Source organism: Colossoma macropomum, unplaced genomic scaffold (assembly GCF_904425465.1).
Source record: "Colossoma macropomum unplaced genomic scaffold, Colossoma_macropomum, whole genome shotgun sequence".
In the NCBI taxonomy this organism is placed as follows: domain Eukaryota; kingdom Metazoa; phylum Chordata; class Actinopteri; order Characiformes; family Serrasalmidae; genus Colossoma; species Colossoma macropomum.
In genome coordinates this window covers 18,215,089-18,234,205 of record NW_023494798.1, presented here as the reverse complement: position 1 = coordinate 18,234,205, position 19,117 = coordinate 18,215,089, and the positions used below count along the sequence as shown (strand labels likewise).

At 37.9% G+C, this 19,117-nt stretch overlaps 1 protein-coding gene across 4 annotated transcripts in view; it reads left to right on the top strand.

The window, feature by feature from the left end:
* The first annotated feature begins 1,208 nt into the window (after positions 1 to 1,208).
* The window catches only part of tspan9a (tetraspanin 9a), a 245,634-nt gene continuing 227,725 nt past the window's right edge, over positions 1,209 to 19,117 (top strand). For all 4 annotated transcript variants that reach the window (XM_036584981.1, XM_036584983.1, XM_036584982.1 and 1 more), the window contains exon 1: positions 1,209 to 1,504. The gene's annotated coding sequence lies outside the window, so the exon portion shown is untranslated. The remainder of the gene's footprint in view (positions 1,505 to 19,117) is intronic.

The window sequence follows — 19,117 nt, the reverse complement described above, 5'->3', positions numbered from 1 at the left end:
CAGGAACTGTTGAGCATTTACAGTGTCTATCAGCAGCGAAAATGAAGTCTATTCTGTTCTGTTCCTCCCTTTTTTATGTACTCTTGGTCTAAAATAAAATTATGAACTTGCTGAAATTTGACCAACTACTGAGCAATACAAATGTTGTCACCAACAAAACACAATTAAAACACACACACACACACACACACACACACACACACACACACACAATCACATTCAAGATAATTCAGTAAATTTGTAGATTCTTTTTCTCTCAAACATTCTTGAGTAGAAGTAATATTTCAGAAGTACATATCCATTAAAAGAGGTACTTCAAACTGAATAAATGTAACTACTACCCACCTCTGGTCCCCATAATTAGCCAAGATGACATTTAACCAGAAGTCTCAAAGAGAAATTCCACCAATTTGAATTCCGTTGTTGCGAGCTAAAGTCATTCAGAGCAGTATGATGTAAAATGGGTTGTAGAGAAAGTTATAGACTCATTTTTCTTTACAGTGGTAATGAGCCAGAGGTCACCATGTCCACAACACACACACACACAGCCATTTTATTTACTCTCTAAAACCACCGCTGAACCTAAATGTGTCTTCTAAGTTTTATATGCATTGCTATGACGGTAAAATAGTGTAAAAACTGGAAAAATACGTTTTTTTGGGGTCAAAGATGTTTTAAGCCAAAACTATCACAAAACAATGTCTCACGCATCAGGCAGCCTCTTCATAACCCTTTTGTGTAATGACTTTTTGCGGGGGAGCTATCAGAGGCAATAAACTGGTTCCTATCACCACCACTGTGAATAATTCTGACTCATTAATTTACTCTAGAAAGAAGCATTGAACATCAGACCACTCTGAATAACTTCATTTACATCTTAAGCATTTAGTCGTGCAGAAATTTTGAAAAATTGGTGGAGTTCCCCTTTAAACTAGATGTGCTGCAGGGAAACATGACTGTTTGTGAAATCACCTCAGATAACCACTGCCTTAGTATACATTTTACTACAACAATAAAATGCTCATATTTTATCACCATGTAAGTCGATCTACGTACGTCAGAAGGGGGTCTTACGGTTAAACTGGTGTTAAGGTTCAGTCAGAAGAGTGTTGGCCCTCCTGTAGCTTTGCTCAGAGATAAAGCCGCGGCTGCCTGTAGGAGTCACTAAGCCTCCTTTCGCAGCCATTTCCATTTCCGCTTCCAGTGAAGCCCCGCTGTCCCGCTGAACTCGGGGAGGATTTGGGAACTGCCTCTGCCTCTTCAGAGCTTCAGAGCTGGAGTCTGGAGGAGTTGCTGTATGCCTCCCTGAACTACACACAGCCCCTAACTGCGCTTAGCCAGACCCACAGCGCGTTGGTTAAAGGGGGAGTGGAGCCTGTTCGAGTAGTTTGGCGAACTTCATGTAAGACAAAGTCAGACAGACAGCAGTGATTTTTTTGGCCTCGGTTTGACAGACAGCACTTCTACAGGCTCTACAGGTCTCTTCGAGGAGGACTCCGACCAGGTAGTACAACATTACTCTTCACTTCCACTCTTTTAGCTCTTCAGAGAAGTCGTCCACTCTGAGGCGTCTGTTTTCCTCAGCGGAACAAGTGGTCAGCTCTAAACTTTGGAACTACTTGTTTTTTGGCTCTGTAGTTTGACATTTCGCAAAGCAACACGGTTAGGAAGCATGTTCACGCGAATGTTTTCACACAACCGGCATTACCTATTGTACTTGACTTTAGCCTGGAAGCTGCACTGTTTACCTGCTGCACACCTATTGAGACTATATAATCTCTCTAACACACTCTCCATTAGAGGGTAGAGGCAGTGTATTATACAGCACCATAGAAGTCTTCTTACAGTATTACTACAGAATAGGGTTCTGTATATATATATGTGTGTGTGTGTGTATTAAACACTGCTGTCGAAACCAAACCTCGTATCTCCATTGTTGTTGTTTGACATAATTTCAAAATACCTGTTGCCCTTTACATTTTGTATAAATTTCATGATGTATGGACCAAAAGAAGTGGCCCAAACTACATGTAACTAAATGATGTATGTGTAGCTACATTTATTTACATTAAAAGTAAAATGTTTTTTTCTTCTCCTGTAAAGTCATTATTCTGGAGATAAGAGGTTTTGTTCTGACAACAGCTATATATATATATATATATATATATATATATATATATATATATTTTTTTTTTTTCCCCTGAGTTTGAAGTTAGGACAGAAAGGAAATAACCAATGATGTTGTGTTTCTTTTGTTTTTTTTTTGTTTGTTTTTTAAAGTTATAAAACCTATGAATGCAGTTATTTTTATTCCGTATTTCACACATTGCACTGGACTAAATCCAGTTATACAGGCCTAATTATGCTCGCTTTGTAAAGAAATATGCAGTTGGTCAATGTTCTGACGATATTTATCACAGTAACAATAATATTGCCATTGCCCACCCCTTTACAGAAGAGTTTGTTTTTGTCCGTTTTCTGTTTGTCATACATTACCCAACTGTCTAATCATGAGTGACTCAGAATAAATCCAAAAATCATGTAGAGGAATGTATGAGCACATAGACAGACATGAGGTATGTGAGGAATTAAAACACGCATTCTCAGCACTTTGAGAGGCAACAGCTGAGTAACGATCAATACAGAGAACGTGACAAGAGACACTAGGCTGTCTGTTGCTTTCTGTGGCAGTCACTCTTTCTCACAAACACTACTGCAGCCCTCAATTTAAGCACAGGTTTGGGCCATTGTGTATCTACTCTATATCTTAATTTAGAGCAGTTCAGTAAAGAGTATCACTTTGTGATCCTTTGCATTGCAGGCATTGGTGCTTATTTTGAGTGTCATATGATATATCTCTTAGAGAATTGTACCAGTTGGTGCTATATTTGTTCTCCAAAAGGGAACATTGCACTTACTTCATGGCCCTTTTAAAACTTGTTGAATCAGAGACTTGCGTATTTTTTATTTTTTACTTATTTCTTTTTGTAAATCTGTGTGTGCGTGTCAGAGTGAAACAGCACATCACTTTGTGGCTCACAGCTTTTGACAGTTTATCTTACTTTTTCACATCAGCACTACACATTTGACTTCTCACTCTTTTTGACTCCTCACTTACTGGGTGCAATAATTAATGATTTGCTAGGAAATTTATGTCTGAATGAAGTTAAACACGTCAGTGAAAATCAACCGAAATCTAACATCGCTGATAACAGAGGCAAAGCTCTCTGTGTGGGAAAGTTTGAGCGTGCGTGGCCAGCTTTTGTCTTCTAGCAACAGAAATAAACAGGGGCAAAGGCAAAAAACACTACTGTATGCAATCTTTTCAGCCCTTAAGAAATGAGTGCAGAGGCAAAAATGCCCCCAAAATAGTGTTTGTACGTTTAGAAATGTATGTGTATGAATGTATTTCAAAGTTCTGTAGCTGATATTCAATAACGTAATGTATTTTCACGAAGTTAAAATGTTAATAAATGTACTTAAAGTGCCTCTGAATTTCACTAAGTTAAGGCACAAATGGCCTCTTCATGATGTCCTTCCCTGACCCCATCCCACTTTTTGCCATGTTGGTTTAGCAAATGTGTGTTGTCTGCAGTGTACCCTTTCGGCTTCACCCTTGTATAGTTTCAGAATGGGGCTTTTTTGAGAGAGGAGCTTGAACCTCACTAATCCTGACCCCACATTCCTGTTACGCTTCCTGCCTGGAGCCAGCAGCCCCCAGGTTGCTGCTCTCTCTGGCCCTCCACTGAAAGAAATTGGTGTCCGCTTCCTGCCTCTGTCCTGAGCTATGCATGCGAAATGTGTCTGGAACGTTTAACTGGATGAACGTACTGTATATCTGCTCTGTCATGCCCCTTCTTCAAAAGACTGTAGCCTGTCATTAAGCCCACCACACCCAGCACTGAACTCAATCAAATCAAAACCCTCCAGCTGGTTCTCATTGTTGTTTACTCTTGAATTGACTCCATCAAGGTGGAGAATGAAGCCAGCGTATGCCACTAAAGCTCAGCATAGCAAAATATTTTTTAACGCCTGTCAGGCTATGATAACCATATCCTCTGTAGATACATCATTGATGTTCAGAGGCAGTTAAAAGCAGCAGCACAGCTCTTCACACTGTTTATAGCATCGGTGGGTCACACTCATCATGGTGATTACTCCACTTTTCCACCCTGATGTTCATGAATGTTCCCTTTTTCTGTGGTTGGCTGAATGAATCCACACACAGATCCTGTGCTGGAAGCTCACAATGACCGAGCTGTGTGTTAAATCAACAGTTTTGTTCTCCCTTTGACCTCTTTGGCGCAAGCCTGCAGTGCCAGGCTGCTCAGAGCAGGCAGTGAGCTCTGGCCACTGTCAGGAACAAGACTGGCTCTGTCTCTGTGTGTGGACTGGACATTTCTGGACTGCCAGCGTGTTTGCTGTGACTGAGCAGAAACCGAGTAAACTGTATGACGTAAGCAGTCATACTTACATCACAAAATGACATCATGCAGTGACTTACATCACTGACAGTGTAATCAGAAGGTTTGTTTTCATTATTTTCATTTCAGACAGAAAGTGTATTGAATGTATTAATAATGCAATCACGGTTTTGGTATTTGTAGTCAGATGCTCCACCCAGAAAGGTACATGGACGTTGTACATTCATTGTCATTCATTACACGTGGTATATTTTATATTTTGTAAAATATAACATAATTTATATGCCAAAAATATTATTATTATTATTATTATATTATTATTATTATTATTATTATTATTATCATTATCATTATTATTATGATTATTATTATTGTTATTGTTATTATTATGTTATAGTCTTAGTCCAACGTTGTCTGGTAAATTTTGGAAGTAGATGATTGAGGTTATTCTCAGCTTAGATTGTGTGTGTCTGTCTGTGTTGGTATAGTGTAGTGGGTAACACCTCTGCCTTCTACGCTGTAGACTGGGGTTCAATCCCCCACCTGGGTAAGCACACTACACTATACCAATAAGAGTCCTTGGGCAAGACTCTTAACACTACCTTCGCCTACCTGTGTAAAATGATCAAATTGTAAGACGCACTGGGTAAGAGCCTCTGCCAAATGCCATAAATGTAATACCCAGTTAAACCGTCATGGAACGGATCAATTAGATCCTCAAATAGAGTGAACAGATTTTATTTAAACTGGTAGAGAAAAGACTGTTTTGTTGGGGGGGAAAAAAAACAGTTTCCAATTATATCAGACTGAGGCGTCACACTCGGCCTCAAAAATTGAGTCCACTTTACCCTGAGACAGAGACAAGACTGAGTCAAAATAATATTAAGACTAAGACAAGACCAAGATCATTCATTTATGGTCTTGAGACTCAGGTACTACAACTGTAGTAGCTACTAACCAAGATGTGGTCACATTTGCTTAATGTATACCGCTTTGTTTTCATAGGGGTGTGTTTTTGTTGTGCCACTGTTTTGAAAATCTGCCCCTACACATCACACAAAAAACAGTGGATTATATTTGGTCATTTTATGTTAGTCAAGTGGCCTCTTCATATCAAAATAGGCAGTTAATCCCTTAAAATCCCAGGCTTATTACATACTAAGGCTTATTATTCAGAACTACACACTTGAACAAAGATGGTTCTTCAAGGGTAGAACCCTTTTCAAAAAGGTTCTATATAGGACCATCTACAGCACATTCTTCGTCAATCTGAAGAACACTTTCACGATGCAAAGAACCATTTAGCCATGCAAAGTGTTCTTCAAATGTTCATGGTTCAATATAGAACTATGACTAAGCTATTCTTATGTTATAGGTGTATGTGACAAAACTTTGGGCCTGCCGGTGGGCACTGGCCATTTAGGGGGTTAAGCAAAAAACACCGGACTCTCTGACAATAGGCAGAAGTCTGGTTTACAAGACTTTGCCTGATAAAATCAAACTTCAGTTGTTCTCATCAAGGCTGTATGTTGAGAGAGAGGAATGGAATAGTTTCTCCTAAACATGGTGCCACATTTTATGCAAAACAGCATCAGACAAGAAAATGAGGTGACAAAAGTAAATAAATTCATACAGACAATAAATTATACAGTATGCTACATAGAAAATACCAGACATTATGTACAGAGCATCATGTAAACATTAAATAAACTGTGCGTGTACAGTATGTAAACTGTAAATTTACTCCTAGCAGCAGTTAGCACTATCAGAGTGCAGAAAATGTGTGGAAAGTGTTCTTGTTTGTATGAAGTTGAAGTAAAATGTAATCTAAAGTGACTGAGTGCAGTTCGTAGTGTGCAGCAGATTAAGAAATAGGACTTTTGTTGCGCTGAAAAAGTAATTCAATCGTATACTTTACTTTTTAACATTAATAAAATGTATAACAGTCTCAATAGTAGACTGAACGACAAAACTGATGCAGTGTATTCCATTTATGATGTGTACATTTGTCTCAAATTTAATACAGTATATTATTTTTTTAAGTGTATTAGTCCTTTTTGAAACTAAGAATTGGGAGCAGATAATGAATGATTCTGTTCAGGGGTCAGCCAGAATATTCGACTATCCAATTACTTGTTCACGGCTAGCTATGTTATAGCTGCTTAAAAAAACCAAAACATTCTCATAATGATGTCACTTCGTCACAAGATGTGGTCAGGGAATGCTGACTGTCATATTTTACCATGGGCGGTGAAGCGAAATGGAATTGGAGATTACCAAATTCATAATCTGCCCCCCTCTCATGCTGTAGAGTGTTATGCATCTCTGTAATGTAACCTCATGTCTATAAGGCAAGCACATTCTGTAACTATATTTTAACAGTGTGACTGGACCACGTGCTGGGCTTTACTGTCTCTTCTATTTTGGAGGAGGGTTTGGGAGTTGTAGGTTTCATGCAGCAGAACTGGGCATGAAGAGTTGCCCTTAAACAACAAAAAGCCCCTATAAACCCTATTTGTGCTTTCAAACACAGCATGGCATCCACAGAATAGAGGTTTCCTGTTGTTTCACTTGCTGCAAAGTAGTTGTATGTGTATATGTGCTGTAAATATCTGTGTGTGTGTGTGTTTGTGCGAGAGAGAGAGTGAGAGGGAGTGAGTGAGAGAGCATTGAGGGTCTTTCATTGATCCCTTGTGGTTGATGGCATCTTGTTTACTGCAAAACTGTTTCAAGTGTGTTATTTTGTCTGTGTGTTTTGCCAAATGTGCCCGTGCACAATTGCTCATGTATTTTGCCATGCCTTTTGGGAGGTCATTCTGAATGACTGTTTATCATGCTTGAATGCCTGCAGTGTTGCAGTGCCTTACAGATTACCTGGTATTGTCCTTGCTTTAGATTCAGTTCAACTAAATCTGTATCACTGCTTATTCTCAGGTAATCTAGCACTGCATGTCGTAATAATCTGTTGTTACAAAATCTTGTATCTTCGAAATGTTAACGTTAAAGGAAAGGAAAAACATCTTCATAGGTTGAATGTACAATACTGTGCAAAAGTCTTAGCAGTTTAAAGGGATTTATCTTAGCGGTAATTGTGTTTTTGCCTTTAATTAATATTTAATGAATAAATATCAATAAACATAACTACAGTAAAGTTACTAGAATGTCTAAAACGTTATCGATATGTTGGTTAGAAGACTACAGTTAACAGAACACAGGTTTGGCTTCTGATGTGTTGGTACGCTCCAGACATTGCATTTATTTGTAAAATTCCACCACCAGCACACAGAAAGCATCATCTCATTACATAAGGCATGTTTATTGCTGTATGTCACTGTGATGGAAACTGCTGAGCAGCGAAGAATGCACAAATTATTTTATACGTTTTCATTTTGTTGCTTGCAATTTATACAGAAAGTCAATGGAAAACAGTGTCACACAAGGGAGGCGTGAGACAGGCTGTACATGACAGTACAAACTTATTGAAAAGAAACAAATGGAACGCTGAGTGTGAACAAAAGCAAAACACTGACATGAAGACATACAAACTGACGGAATCTGAACGCTGAATCAAGAAGGCAGCTTATATGAAAGACACAACACCTGGGAAAGGAGGGGAAACAAAGAAAATACAAGTGGTAACACTAATGGTAAGGCTTGTCTAGGGAGGAGCCAGGACCCTGTAGCTGTGTTTGAAATGGCATACTGTATACTGCACTTGTAAATACTGTATACTGCATGCTGCTCATCAGTAGTATACAATATAGGATCCAGTTAATGATAATAGCAGTGTACTCTATTACAGAGTAAGGGTGCCAACATCTCTGGCTGAGCCTATCAGACTCTGCCCAAGACCTGCCCCGTTTTCCTTAGCCCTCTATCACTGCTTGGCAAACTTTGGTAGCTGCTTTTCAGCTCTTTAGTAGTGCATGTGGATATATTTTTGTCAAAAGATGTGCGTGACTTTTAAAAGACACCCAAAGCAAAAATACACTTAAAAAATGTCAACTTTGGGTAAATCTGTGTAGTAAACCTGTGGTTTCCAGAGACACTATGGGTTTAAAAGCTAATGCTGTATGAATTTTTCAGCTGAGATTAACTTCACCTATTAACCTATTTTTGTTTTAATCACGTCATCTATGCAGTTAACCTTATTAAAAAAACTCACCTTTAGATTAGCAGGGAAAGCTGATGAGGCATCTTGCATGTAGAATTTGGACTTCTTTTCATTTTGCTATCATTTAAGGCTGAATCTAGGGGTATTAAAAATGTTCGGGGCTAAACAGGGGATGTTTCTGTGGTTACTTCTTCCTGAAATGGCTGCATTGCATGTTGGGATGCAGTATGTCATGAAGATAGCTCTGCCTGCATACTGTAATATTGGCTAGAGTAGTACTTCATCCCAGTATCTTTGATGTACGGGAGAAATTCATGTAGGTCACATACTACATAGTGTTCACTTCTTTTGGGCACAATCAGTATGTGAGTGTGTAGTGGACTATTACGAACACGGCTTGTGACAAAACCCACTGCAATTGCACAGCGCCTGAGGCGCAAAATCCTAGGCAGCGCTGGAATCACAGCAGGAGTCGGGATAGATCAGGGACCAGGTCAAGGGCAGAGACATGACTAGGAACACAAACAGGACTTGGAAACAGAGACCAAAGACTACACTAAGACTTTTAACCAGTGTTTTATGTCACTTTACATTTTATTCCAAGTGATTTTGGCCCGATACATATGACCAATACCACAAACTAATTTCTGATGTGCATGCATGCTGCTGAGTGATGTGTGCATGCGTGCCAATAGTAGGAACTTAACATGTTGGTGGTGTGGTTTGACAAGCAGCAGTAAAAATGCCCATGGAAAAACTTGTAATACTAGTATTTTATTGGAAGGCAATAGTAGTGGGTGATGTACTGGTTGGAATTCTTCCTAAGGCATTCGTTTCAACCAGATAAAACATTTAAACAGTCCAAAACATGATAATGGGAGCACCTTACTTGAGTGAGTGAGCCAGGCTTCTTTCAGTAATCCTTCATTCCTCCCCATGTAGTCACTAACTGTCTGAGTTAACTTTAGTCCAGGTTGTTATTGAGGGAGTGAACATTAGAGAGACATATGGAAGGAAGTGCCAGTTTCTTGAGGTAATAAGTTTAGCTTTTAGCATAGCAACCTGTTAGCCTGCGGCGCACCTCTGTCGTTCAGCTGCATTAGACAGTGGCGTGGTCTCACGGCCTGGTGCTCGCATCAAGCTTAGGAATCCTCTGAAAACAACTGCTACTGATAGTGTGAATGTAGCATTTACTGAAGTCCAGCAGAGTCAGACGCTCAAAAGTGTAAGCAAAAGTGTACGGGATGCACATAGGATTTGAGAAATTTGTGCATGAAACAACATTTAGAACCGTTTTGCCAAGCTAGAGAAGTTGCTATTTGCTTACAAGGGTTATCATATGTCGTTCAGTTGTGTTTTTAACTATTATTCACAAGAAGAATATTTTATTAAGTCATTCTTATTACTGGTTATATAAAAGTATGTACTAATTATGATTAACATAAGCATCTAAAATGGTCATATAAATGGTTTACAAATAAATGTAGAAATAATCTAACAAGTGAAAGCCATTCATTAAAACTTGGTATGTTTTTGTGACACAGAACACAGCTTCTATCAAAATAAAATAATTATAAAAAAATTAAAATTGTATAAATATCAGAACTTCATCAGTTAGGTTAGATAGTTAGTATCAGTATCAGTTCTCAGTATCGGCTAATACTCGGTATCTGTTTTGGTATCAGGTGGGGAAAAAGTGGTTTGTGTATATGTAGCTGTGACCAGAACCGTTGCACATTGTGTGCTGCTCTTCTTGTGGTTTAATGCTGATTGAGACATTACTCAGAAATAATCTCCTTGCACACTCACTAGTCATCTTTAATATTAAAGTCTTATTTACATTAATCCTCTGCTTGGTCACAATTCTGAATATCTACTGCATAAATTGCCTCAGGCTACAATGTTCTGTGGAAGTAAATCCTACATAAAATTGGCTCTGCAGTCCTTTGTTGGTTTTTCTGGAGAAGTTGTGTTGGGCATCCTGCGAGTAATTAGGCGGTCTTATCTCTACTGTCTGTATCTCGTCTGTCTTGGACTCAGTTTGGACTGTGAGGGTATTTGGTGCTCACATTGTTTGCTATCAGGGGACAGCAGTGAGCTCAAGGATAGGAAATGGGTGGGCAATCAAAACATGCAGGGATTTTGCATTTCTTCCCACTGTTTTCTAAGGCTTTATTAGAATCTGTATGAAACCATGAAAAGAAAGAGGAGATACAGATGTACGGAGTTTATATATAAGTTAAACTTTATCATTTTTACCAATCTTAACATAATGTGAAGTTTTTGATATATTGAAATATGCCTTAAAGTATGTAAAATGACTAAGGTACTAAAGTTTTTAACCAGACTTAATAGATATTCCATGAGTAGCTTGATGTCTTTGACACCTGTAATGCAGTGTGAACATTTGTAATTCAGAACACGTGCTGGTTCTGATGAGAGAGAAGTGAGGTTTTCATAGACTGTAACAGCTTTCGATCACATTATATCATGAGATGCAAGAGTGCACTCTAAAGGGTGACGGTTTACGAAGTGAAAATGAGATCATTTTGGAGAGGAATCTGAACAGAGAAAGCTGAGATATGCACTTAGAGTCAAAGACCCCACCGCCCTGTTCTTTCCCTGTTTCTCCTCTAATAGTGCAGGTCAAAGCCATGTGACGGCTTGTGTAGAAGAAGTGTGCTAGAGTGCATGAGGGCGTCTGACAATAGGATAATTTAACTAAGTGAAGCCAGACATTAGCCTTAGAAGTACCATGCCTCAAAATCAAGGGAAATTACTTGTATCAGTGCTAAACCCAAACTACTTTGTAAACATTGTCAGAAATAGCAGAGAACAGAGAACAGAGAGGTTCACCTTCACTTTTAAAACAGTGTCACTAAGCACATGCATTACTGTTTGGTATCACTGTTTTCAGTAATATAAACCCAACTTTGTTGCAGATGCATGTATGAAATATTTCTTTTAAGATGCTGCTACTTTACAGCTTCATAGGTTTCAGCTAGTTTCATGAACGTAAAAATTAAAGAAACATTAGTGTCCAAAATGATCAGAGCTATAGAAGATTATGTAATAATTTAAAAAGCTGTATAATTTTCAGAATGAAGTTAATATAATTAATATCCAGAATGCCTTGCGTTTGTGAAGTGATCAAATCTCAAGGCAGAAACTTCAAGAAATTATTATAAAAAGATAATTACAGTATTTTAGTTATTACTAAAATTGTCTAGCTTATAATCATACATACATGTCGCTTTTTATTGTGAAATTCGTCATTGAATGCTGAATATGCCAATTGGTCAATCAGACAGAAATATCCTTGCCAGTAAGTGGGAAGAGGCCCATTTCATTAGCAGTGAAATTGCTTTTATTTTTTAATTATTAATTGTCTTTCTTCAGTAGCTTTTGAATGGTGGAAAATTTTTACACCGTTAGTGTAAATTTTCATTGTTAGCAGTCAACACAACCAGCTTCCATTTAGTTCATGTCTGAAATTGCTATAGAACATACTGATTTCTGTTGACTGTTGTAACTGCAGTGAGAGCTAAACGACTGCCTACATGATAAGTGGCAACCATTGGGGTCCAAGCACTATGTGCCTTTATAGAGCTAGTAGAACACAACAGATGTAGGATGGTCTTTATTTATAATAGTTGTGTGGTCTCAAAAGGGGATTTAGTACACATTGACCTTTTGTCTTTGCTATACAACAATTTTTTAAACAAATAAGTCAAAACACCTAGATACCTATTATTGAATATTATTATTATTGAATAAAATAACAGCAGTTATTAATATGTTGAGCATTTCTTAGCTTTCGAACGGGAGTGTCCACTCTTACGAATAAAGGCTCCTAAATCTTTCTTGGCTTGCACACAGTTTTAGAGTCTTTAATGGGTGCAGACCTTTCAGATTATGCAGAGGTTCTTAAACATACTTCACACATCTCATTTACAAAAAATGGTTCCTTTAAGAACCTTCCATTGAAAAGTTCTTAAGGGAACCAAAAGGAGGTCTTCTGTGGCATCGACCTTTAGTACGCTTTTTGCCAACTTTACTTTTTTAAAGAAAGTAGAAGAACATATTAATTCACAAAGAAAGCAAGATGTTTTTTTCAGTTGCCAGAGCTACTGAACTTTCCTGCCGGGTCTTGAAGGGGTTTTCCAGACACCCATGTGTGTAATCTGGAATCTGATTTTCAGGTTTAGGCTTGTTCTTGAATACAATCCCCCATGTTTATAATCTTGCCCCCCATCTCTTTTATAATGGTTTCAATACAAAGAAAATAAAGCAGTGTTTTTACATCAGTGTTTCTAGCCCAGTCTTGGCTGAGGTGTGTTGGAAGCTGATATAAGGACTGGCTGGCTGGTTTGGAAACCTTTGTTTTAGACGGTCTCAGGACTTTATGGTATTCCTGACCTCTTTTAGTAACAGTGTAATAAAGGTGGCACAGCAGAATGAAGAATGGTGAAATCAAAAGGTTTGCTTTGTCAAGTAGAGCTGTGAAAATATATTGAGTATAGCTTAATCATTCTGTCAGGATTATGGAGAGTAGATAATGAATAATTTCATTAAGGGGTCAACCAGGATAGTCTACTATGTACTATTAGAACAATCTTAAATCATATAGAGCCATGTTTATCTGAGTTACTATTGATCTATATAAAATGTTGTTTTTGCAGTTGATTGTCAACTAACTATAAGTCAGGGAAAATGGCAAAATGATCAATTTGTAAAAGTAGACAGTATCATGTTAGGAACTAGAATCGTGTTCTAGTATTCTGTTTTAGAATAATAGCACATTGTCATTTTATCAGATTTTACAGAATATAACCAAAAAAGGAGCACATTGGACCTTTCTGTCCAGAAATATATGGTGAAAAGCAGAGTGGAGAATATAGCAGCAGTGTACAGGGCCCTGAGGAGCCATCTTCAGTACTTGAACACACTTTAAATAATGGCACACGAGGGGAGCTCATTGGCAAGGCACAGCCTTCACTCGTCTGCTACTCTGCCCAGCCTCTAGTCAAAACCACTTTTGTATGTGAGAAGAAAGCCTTGGCGCTTTTACAATAACTACCTCGCTGTGGTGATTAAACAATTGACTAAATATTACCTCATGTTTTCATGCTGCTTTGGGCCTCTTGACTGTCACAGTAAATTTGCCTACTGCATTGTAATGATAATGTGTAATGATAGGGTAGAACAGACATGTTAAGAGAATATACTTTAGTATGCTAGTAAAATATGTGAAGCTTAATTTTATGTTTTATGTTTTCATGTTACATGTATGGTACATGTATGGTACATGTATGGTACGTGTATGGTACATGTATGGTACATGTAAGAACATTGTGTGGTAGAACAGTCCCCAAAGAAAACCTATATATTTTTTCAGATTTACCATTACTGTACAGTAAAAACATTACATAAAAGCTCAGACACACATAGGTTTACTGGCCATTTAGATATTAAATATGTATTTACATTGTAGAGGTCACAAGCCTTGGTTCACACCACTCAGTTACCTTGTTTGTGTCCAATACTAATTTTGTTTTACATGGACTTTAAAATTCATAAATTGCTTTAAAATAAATGTTTTACACACAAACACACACACTAATATATATATATATATATATATATATATATATGTGTATGTGTGTGTGTGTGTGTGGATCGATCAGCTAAATATTGGTATCGGCCATATTTGGCTCGTATTTTGCTGTACTCATTGTGTGAACGTGTAGAGCTGTAATTAGCACGGTTTGTTGTCAAAGCTTTGAGAATTCATTTCTGTTAGCATGTTAGCATCTGAGTGCTAATCTTAGCTTAGCATACATTGCACTAGTTTAATGACCTATGGCTTTGATAGATACGGCTTAGCGCCATGTCATGGTGACTAAACAGATAAGTTCATAATCTTAGCGGGACCTGCTAAAGCGTTTGGAGAAACTGAAACTGGAGAGTGGCGACGCAGCACAAAGCGCTCTCACGATATTTTTAACTTGCATTTTATCGTGCTTTAGTTTTGTTTGACCTTTTTTACGTCAGCTATGGTTCATCAGTAGAACATCAGTAAAAAGCTAAGTTAGCTGTCTGGCTAAGTAACTTGATTATTTTGATTGTGTTTGTTTCAGCTGTGTGCATATATTCATTGGTAAGTAACAAATGCAACAGTTGATTGTCGACTTCGATTGAGTAAGTTAAGATTTTCTAATTTGAAAAGATGCTGTAAGATCCCTAAATTAAGATAAAATTTGCTTCTCTAAAACAGATTTGTGAAAAATCTTATCTTGACCTGTCAGATCTGAAGACAGAAAGATAGGAAGTTTCTGTAATACGGCCCCAGAACTACAAAGTAGAGTGTATGTCAGCCCTTTTAGCTTTTTCAGTGTGTTTAAACACCCATCCGTGTAGCTGGAGGACTGATCTGTCCTGTTAGCTGCGCTGATTGCGTAGGCTCCAGTTATTTCAATGGTTAAGCTAGCATATGACACCAGAATGTAACTGCTGCACCATTTAAGGTAGAATGGGAAATTTGAACAAGAAGCTTGTGGCTCTTTGAGGGTTAAAAGTTAGTTACATTATTTCCTGTTCTGTTGTTCACTCTAGTGTTATCATGGCATTTGTCCATACAACATTTTCAAATGTTTTTTTTGGTTTAATTGACATATGTAATCTTTTTTGTAATCTTATGTTTAAAAATCTGTTCCACCGATGAGTCTAGAATTTGGAGCAAGCATTGAAGTGTCTTCAATGCTTTGTTTTCGAATTTGGTTAGTACCATGTAAGTACTGAGTTTTGATCCCCAGCTCTAACTGCAAGAGCAAACTTCTCTCTAGGAATAACAAGCGTCGGGATTCAAATCGGCCATTAAAAAAGCCAATAAGCTGCTGAGAAAACGGAGCATGTCTGAGGCGGTTTCTTTGGCAGCCATGTGGCCATGTCTGTCCCGCTGATATAAACCATATTTGACACAGCTTTAATGCAGTCATTAGTGCATCTGAAGGCAGCAGAGTGTGCTTTGATTGCCTCGTGTGTCCCAGCAGCAGCGCCATAGCAGGCTAGTCCTCTGTCATTCACTCAGCAGTCTCACTAATTCATTCTCTGGGTTCTCTCCTGAGTTGCATTGCTGGATGCATTGTTGAGTACTCACAAATGTGAGGGTTTTTTTTCCCAAGAAGCCATTATGGTCTTGACATTTAGAGCAGCTGAATGATATTTACTTATAAATGTGTCTTTATTAATACTCCATTAAGAAAAGGCCAGACTACTGCAGGCAAACAGGTTTTTCCTCTATTTATAGCTGTCCTCAGGTGACCTGTGTCAGGTTACGTATTATTTGCTGGTGTAGATGAATGGATCCTCCTGAGGTGTGTTCAGACTTGAAATGTCACTGCTATGGTCCGTACGCTGCATGCTCTATTTGGCGCACTTTGGAACACTTAAAACCCTAATTTCCCTTTCCTTTATGCGAGTGCCTTCATTCAGGTCTGTGTGTGTGTCTTAGAATAACAGTCTGAGGTGGTCCACTGTCAGCACATCTATTCAGGAGGCTAACCCTGAGCTAGCATTTCCTCCCTATACAGGCAGAGTGACGTCAACTCCAGGGTGTTCTCGTCAAGCCTATGGTTAATTAGTCGCATTGTGCTGTAGTTTCATAGGCTTTCTTTAGTGTCAGCGTATTATGTGAGATTGTCCATAAGGACTGGAAATGTTGAAATGGATATTTCATATCATGAAAAGATGATTAATGAAACTTGAACATTGCACTGTAAAAAAAAAAAGAAAAAAAAAAGTTGCTTAAATTTTAAGGCAACTTGCTTTACAGTTTACTTTTCTCAGCTTGGAGAACTCCTGTTGCCTTAAGCTAAAGGGAGTTAAAAGGAAATTCCACAGATTTTTCAATCTCTGCGTAATTCGGTTGTTAAGATGTAAACTGTGCAGAAATTTTGAAAAATTGATGGAATTAACTCTAGAAACTTCATTAGCATTGTTTTATAAGCAATGTTGGGGATAACGTGGTGTGAAATTACATGTTACAGTAACATGATTACTTTTTCCTTTAATGAAGTAGTGTAACACAATGAAATATACATTTCTTATAATCACATTAGTTACCGACTTCATAAGAATACATTACTTCCATTACTTTTGTATGCAAAAGGACGATATTAATTATGCCTGATGCATTTAAATAGTTAATTTCTTCTGTATAGATTATTCATGCCTGCCTTTGTATTCAAGTTGCACAGGTGCTACCTGCATTAGCTGACTGCGTAATTGTGAATATGAGCAGCGCAGTGCGAGCTGTAAACTTATCAAACTATCTATTGAAAGATGTAGTCACACTGATGGACAAAGATCCCTGTGATCCAATCTCACCTACATGGGCCAGGCTGGATTTATTTTCAAGAAAAGCTCTATAAGCTTTAAATTTTATTTTTAAAAAGATTTTATTTTGAGGTAACTGATTTTGAACTGTTTCTAGTTCGAACATTAGCCATTGATAATTTTATTAAAGCTTGATTGGTTGTGTGTTTTTGAAAGACAGTGATGGTGACATGGCTTTTAATTAATGTTTACTGTATTTGGTTACTTCTTTCTAAACTAATTACTGAAAGTGACTGTGGGGTTTTCCCTTACACTGTTGGGACAAGCAGGTTTTACAGAGTAATGAGTACTTTTTCTAGGAAGTAATAAGTAATGTTATCCCGTTACAGTTTTTGAGAGAAGCAATTAGTTATTTGTAATGTATTTCTCTATTTTTTTAGTCACTACCCAAACACTGTTCATAAGACCAAATGTATGTTTTTATAAGCCAAATGAATCTGTGTAGTGCATAGTTAGAGCTCTGTATAATCAAGACACATAAAATATGGATTGAATCTTGACTACATCTAATCTTGAGTCTAAAATTGTATTGAACCTGCAAATATGAATATTGTCAGACCCCTGATGTCTATCCAGTGAAACATTGTATAGAAAATGTTTTAGTTAGACATGAATGGGGGTAAGGGAGAATGTGAATAAGCGGGTAAATCAGCAGGGCTGTTTGTCTGCTGTCATTGTGACATATACTTGAGGAGTGACATTTTGGAAGAAAACAGTCATTTCTCTTTCCCCCCACATTTTTTCATTGTAGTCGGTTTAGCTGGAGGTTTTTGTATGCCACAATGGTGTCCTGAAATGGGTTTCTGCAGTGAACCCTGCCGAGCAAATTAAACTTGGGTCAACAATACAAACCTTCTGCACCGCACACAATATCACACCTCCTAATATGAGTATTGTCACGTACATTTCTTCATGCATTTTCAGGCTTTTAAGGCCTGAGCCTTTCCTCAACAATGTCCTTATTTATATAAAGAAATACACGAGGGATTAAGGTTGAGCAATGAGTCCAAAAATAATTTTTCCCACCCACATGTAAGGCTGCATACTAGAATTAACCATGTGATCGGGGTTAAATGTTCGTCTGAATTATATTATCAATGTTGCTGTTTATTTTGCTGCTCTGAATTTTCAAATGTTCTCTGAAAGCATTGGGACAACATTCTTCTCTAGCATTTTAAATTAAAAACGAATAGGCAAAGTGCAGGATGTACAGGAGCTATTATTTCAGGTTATGTCTGGGACTGTGCTGTCTTGTTTTACAATAATGGCACTTTATTTGTTCAGTTGTACATAATCCGTGCAATATGACCATAAATGGTCAGCTCTTTTTCTTTGAGCTTGAGCTACAGCATGTTTGAGATGATGTGTGACTGTCTAATATAGCAGTACCTTGATTTTGCTTTGAGAAACAAAAATACAGATACAGTACCATGCAAGTCAGAGACCACTATTCATTTATTTAGTCAAGCCTGGAATTCAGTACATTTTTTAACATATATATTTTTTCCACACCTCCAAAGTTCCTCTGCTAGGAACCATCTACAGGGAGCAATCATGGGTTGGAGGAACCAGCCTTGTGACCGGAAGGTCGCCGGTTCGACTCCCAGATCCGACAGTACATGACTTAGGTGCCCTTGAGCAAGGCACCTAACCCCCAGCTGCTCCCTGGGTGCGGTGGATAGGGCTGTCCACTGCTCCGGGCAAGTCTGCTCATTGCCCCCTAGTGTGTGTGTGTGTGTTCACTAGTGTGTATGTGGTGTTTCACTGCATGGATGGGTTAGAATGCAGAGGTGAAATTTCCCTGTTGTGGGACTAATAAGGGTCACTTAATAATAATAATAATAATAATAATAATAATAACAATAATAATAATAAGTTCAGTCTAAAGTTGGTTGCACTTTTTGCTTCTCACAATCCAAGTAATCCAAACACATTTACTGATGTTGAGGAACTTGAACTGAGGTGTCCATTTTTCTGAGAACACCAGCAGAGATTTTCTTCTTTTTTATCTGTTTCCTTTTCTCAGTAACAGCAACTTGATAGCTACATAGAGCCATTGCGTTTTGTCCGCTCACAGTAAAGGGATGGACCGCAACGTGATTTTTTTTTCCCAGAAAAAAAGCAAAAATGGAGCTTGACTTTTCTTTTCTCTCAAAGCTGAAAGTACTTAAGTACTGTTTAT